Genomic DNA, 6000 nt, shown 5'->3' with positions numbered 1-6000 from the left:
GTAGTAATAACACCCAAATAGTCTTTACATCGCAACCTCTTTGTTATTTTCAATCGCTTATATTAATTTGTAAAGCGAAGAGCTTTAGATAATTTTTTACCATTTAAAAAAAATGCCCTAAGTGACGAACGTGAAATTTAACTCAGTTGAAGTTAATACGGAGGAAGGGTATAAAGCAATTTTGAATCGGAAAAGACTAAATACGTTAAAATTTCGACAAATAGGCGACCTAGTAGCTGTAAATACGTATTGTGGAATAAAAAGTAATTTTTTCGCATTAAGATCTTGATCTAGGTAAAATATTTTTCACAAACGTAACATCAGGTGTACATTACGTTAAATTATACCGTTTCAATAAAACGTTATTTGATCTGATAATCTTTATAATGGCATCCTCTTTGCCGTTTACAGAGCGTGGGACTTCCGAACAATGAGTATTACGGTGTTAGTTATTATAGAAATTCTGATACTATATCTTAATTTAAATCTAACCAAATATATATTTCGTAGAATATCAATTTATGACGTTAATTATTTCATTATAATGGCAACATCGCTTGTACGGTGTTTGATGGACGTCTGTCAGTGTCAGTGTCACTGTATCTGTCAGTGTCACTGTATCTGTCAGTGTCACTGTATCTGTCAATAAAAAAGACAAGGCTGTATGGCTTAGTTCCTTTGCCTGCTCTTTCGAGTGAATAATAAAAACAACAACAACAACACTGTATCTGTCAGTGTCAGTGTATCTGTCAGTAGTGCGCGTGGTTTGACAAGTGATAGGCTTGGTGCAGAGACAGCGCCCGCGCCGGTGTGCACTGACTGAATAAACCAGTATAGGATTATGATATCGACCATTCAAATAATTAACTGCTCGGAAATCTCTCCAATCCCGTAATAATAACGAAGTAACGGCACGAGCCGAGGTTCCTGAGGGAGCCCTCGAGCTTAGTTACTCTTAAACGAGGTTTAGGCTAAGTGACATCTGCGCTCAGCCACCTCAAGCTCGGTGAAGCTGTAAATGCCTCCTCAAGGCAAACAGTGGCAATCAGTCACAAAAAAAAATCGGAAATCTCCGACATATAGGTTTCATGATTACTATTGTATTTTTTTCAGTAATTGTTGCCAACTTTAATTTATATTATACATTGATTTATTTATTCTAAAAAAAACAAATAAAATTCAATGATAAATGAATAGAAACACGTTATTTTTTAAATGGATGCAACTAAGGTCTTGTTATTGCATAGTTTATGATTTTTTTTCCACAAAATATATTATCAATTAACGTTAATTAATTATTTACATAATAACCAAAATGATCAAAATTAAATTCCAAAGTCTTAAATATGTCACTACAATTTCACAAATCCCACCTGGGGCGATGCTGCTTTGAAATCCTGATATTTTTAATAACCAGCTTAATAAGAACCTTCTGAATTCCAATAATACTCTTGATATTACGATTAATGAGATGATGTAAGGTTCATTTTAAACTAGTTTAAGGTAACCAGCATTAAAGTAACCCTTTTTAATATTAGCTTTTGGAATCCTCGAGGATCATCTAAAACAGGTTTTAGACTTAGTCATACGAATTTCGGTTTTCATTGTGGTATGCAATAATCGGTAGCATTTGGCTGCACGCAAAATGTTCTAAATTTGAATTGGAAGGCGTTCGTTTTTCGAATTCTAAATTGCTTGGAATGCAGCTGCCAATCGGTAGCCCTCTGGTCTGTGAATATAAACCTTTTTGGTTGTTTTTTTTCTATTTTTTATAGTATTGCTAGTATAAAAAACAAAGCTTTTTAATATTTTGTATAGATTTATTAGAGTTAACGAACATTCACATTTGTGATATTAATATGATTTATGATTATGGAAATACAGTAATTGTTCGCCAAAATAAAAACTAATAAATTTTTGAAAAAAATGCCGTGTCTAAACAGCACAGACCGCTTGCTTGCTTGCCATCTATAAAAACCTTCATTTATAACCACATAGTAAGGACCCAAATTGTAAGAGAACATTCCTTCCAATAAGTCATCAAGTCGTGTCCAACTTGATGGTAGGACGAGCGTGCGAACTAGCCTGTGGCAGCGGAATACCTCGCGTGGAAACATGGTAATGACAAAGGGAATGAAATACGGGAGACTATCAAAATGCAATTGCGATCATGCAATAACTTTGTTTTTTAGATGATGGTCAATAACTGATGAGAAGACCCTATTTTGTATGACTCTGTTGTTGTTGCTGATTATTTTGAAATGTACAATAATTGAAAATGTTATGCTTACTCTTTGCCTTGTTAAAACTTTTTTTATTTTATTTCATGACCTGGGAACAACCTTTAGGTCATTGTTAAAAGTTAGTGTGTTTCCGTTAAAGACTATATAACTGTCAATGGTCGTCTGTCATCTGTCATAGACTATATTTGCGTCCAAAAATACTCTTTGGTCCAAAGTAAATCCTTTAATTAAGATACAGAAGAAAGAGCTTATTTTTGTTTAAATATTAACCGAAATAAACAATTATCTTCTTTCAAACTCATTTTAATTTGACTCACAGTTGGCTTGAGGTCAGAAGTATACCAGATGCGGGCCCTGTGAACCGCTGCGGGGCTGCACGCGAACATTCCTCACGATTGGAACGGACACAATACAGCATCCACACCATCTAATATCTGGAACAAGACTGATCAGAAATACTTTAGTTATTACATTTACTTTAACCGTAGATTTCCACTGACGTGAGAATTGAGTTAGCACTTATTGTAATCCGCTTCGTTTTCTTTGATAAAATAGAATGTACACTACCTCTTGATACAAATGCCACGACATTCAAATCTAAGCTAAAATAACTAGTTGTCGCCCGTGACTCCGTCTGGGCGGAATTAATATTTTTTTTGTATGTTAAAATATTAGCAGATTTTTTTGTAAATTTACTAATATTTCTTTTACCATTCCAAATAAGCTCTAAGCTTGTGCTAGGATATGGTTTACAACAATAGTCGAATGGCGGGATTCGAACCCCCGACCTCGTGATCGGAAATCCGTACCCTTAACCATTAGGCTATTGACGCCTAATAAATACTTAATTAGTAGCCAATACGTTGTTCCAGACCGTGTTCTACATCTATGTCAAATTCAGTAAGATCCGTGCAGCCGTTCTCAAGTCATCTTCAAAAAATATTCATCCATCCAGCCATCTTAACATTCGCATTTGCACTGTTGAAAATTAAATTGATAATTTAACTAAGATATTATGAAGTTACATCTTAATAATTTGGCTATGTTTTGGGATTTTTATTGTTTGAATGATTTTTTTGATGTAGACGAAGTCATAGTGAAGAAGAATTCTGCGTGGGAAGTAATTACCGAGCGAAGCCGGTAGCGGAAACACAAATCACATAGTATTCGTGACTATCACAGAGACCGTATGGTTAAAATTACAATTATTCAAAATATACCGTTTTATAATGACGATGTTCAATAACAAACGAGTTTTCTTTATTTTATATTTTTTAATTTAATAGTTTTTTTTTATATTAATTTCATTGTAGGATATTGGTCTGATTAATATTGCTTTGATTCTTTGTTTTACCAAAAACAATCTTAAATCTTAATAATATTATATAAATGCGAATGTCTGTTGGAACGTATCTCCAAAACCGCTAAATGGATCTTGCTGAATTTTGGCGTAAATGTAGAACATAGTCTGGAAAAAACATATAGGCTACTACTTCAGTTCTTTTTTAAAATACCGCGCGAGGAGTCGTGAGTGATAGCTAGTTGTATATACTAATTTATAGCATTTTATTTAGTGTTGCATGTCTTTAAAGGTTTAATAGTCTGGAGATAAATCCAAAGAGTTGCATATTAACCATTGTGTTTAACATTTTTAAAGGTATTAAGAAAATAGAATAGAAAACTTTGCCTAAAGCTAATCGAATATAACGCTTACGAAATTACTGAAAACAAAAACCTCTCGTGACCAAATGTTACGACCTCTTACAGTAAATACCCAATCCGGAACAAAGATTAGAAAAAACCGCCATAAATGTTCACGTCTAATGTATAATTTAAACATATTATAAATCTTATTGCAACGCAAATAAGAGTTATAAAATCAAAATTGTATATTACATTGTACGTGACTGTACATTGTGTTAAACGACGAATGTCGCCAACGGGCATTTCTCACGATCATTCCCCCGCCCACTTTCCTATCGATAACTGTACAAATCATATTCATAAATTTACTATACATTGCTGCATAAAACTGTAAACTAAACTTCTTATTATTAAGAGCCAGTAATGGATAAAAAAAATACTTTTCTTATCGGTACATCATCATTAGATTAACCGTGCTTATTACAGGTTAGCCGTATTTTAGGCGTCATGATATTGATTTCTGTTGGATTTAGGGTTCAATTGTAGCTTGAGGCGGACAGAGAGAGCAATGGAGTCGCAATTAGCATCGGACGTGTGAAGATGAACTCGAAATGTGAACGCTTTATACTAAAATTAGCAATTAATTGCGTCACAACTTCACCGACGCGACGTTGATACTTTTTAAGTTCCGGGATGATTATGAGATTTCAAACAAGATAATTATTGTTTTTATTGATTACATTGTATATTTAAGTCACTAAACGATCGTGAATGTCAGCTGTTTGTATTTTGCCTAGGAAACTTTGTAAAAAGTCATCAAATATCGAACGGAATCTCTTGGTTCATGGTAAATAAACCAAAGCTTTGCAAATGGTACAATGGCTAAAATAATACGAAAATTATGTTTCTAAAGCGATTACGATAGGTACTATTAATATTTCTATGATATTTCTCAAACAACAGATAACTTACAGTTATCCTAAAGATGAAAACACGCGATGTAGATCTCAGCAATTAGCGAATGAATCGCGTTATCAAGAAAAGAAAGGTTGCGTTTGAACTGAGAGCGGTCAACGCCGCGGGGAAAACGTATGCCATAAATCATAAGCGAATAATATAATAATTTTAATAAAAAGTCTAAATTACAAGAAATTAAACAGTTAAATTAGACGACGAAGAATCACTTAAAGACTCATTTGTCGCTAAACTCAAAAATATTTTTTAAGTAATTATAAAAGCTATAAATAAATTTATGTATTCCTTGCATTTCCTTATATCTTGACAAATGCTAACGTTTATACCTATGGTTGAATGGATGTTTGTTACAAGATATTTCCAAGTCCAAGAGATCTTTGCTGAATTTTCAAATTGATGTAGAACATAGTCTAGAATAACACAAGCTACTAAATAAGTTGTTTTAATCCCGTGCGGACGGAGTCACAGGCGACAGCTAGTTACGCATAAAAGTAAAGACTAGCATCTGTTAAAGACATGCGCTCTTTTATACGAGATAGGAGCAAACAAGCAGCGGGAACTCCGATGTTATCAACGGCACCCTGGACATTCGCAATACTAGTAGAACTGTATTTGCGTTGGTAGCCTTTAAAAAGTCTTGTCTTCCCTAACTTGGGCCGCATTTTAAAAGATCAGTCGGTACGGTGGGCAAAAAATGCAAATTGTCATAAGCCACGGGCGATGCACGAGCGGACATTCCCACAGCCCAGACACGAGGTACCGTCGGCAGGCACGATATCGCTCAAACAACGCCTCCCACTACCTCTAAGTACCACTACCACTAAATAGTAATTTCTTAGTGGTGATTCATCTCATCTTCTGTTTGTCTTTGTAATAAGTAATTTCTTATATATAATGCAACGTCAGAAAAAGGCATAAATGTGCCACATTGTTTAATATAAATAAAGAATTTTCGTCTTCTAGAACAATCTACATCTATGATGTTGTAAATATTTTTATCTCTATTCCTACCATGAATAAATAATATTAGACCACTTCATCATTAATTTGTTAGTTATCTTCAATTTATTATATTACTAGCTGTCGCCCGCGACTCCATCCGTGCTGAATTATAAATAAAATTAATAAGTAGCCTATG

The sequence above is a fragment of the Papilio xuthus genome, unplaced genomic scaffold (genome assembly GCF_000836235.2).
Source record: "Papilio xuthus unplaced genomic scaffold, Pxut_1.1 DF824992.1, whole genome shotgun sequence".
Lineage (NCBI taxonomy): Eukaryota > Metazoa > Arthropoda > Insecta > Lepidoptera > Papilionidae > Papilio > Papilio xuthus.
Note: the sequence above shows the minus strand (reverse complement) of the source record.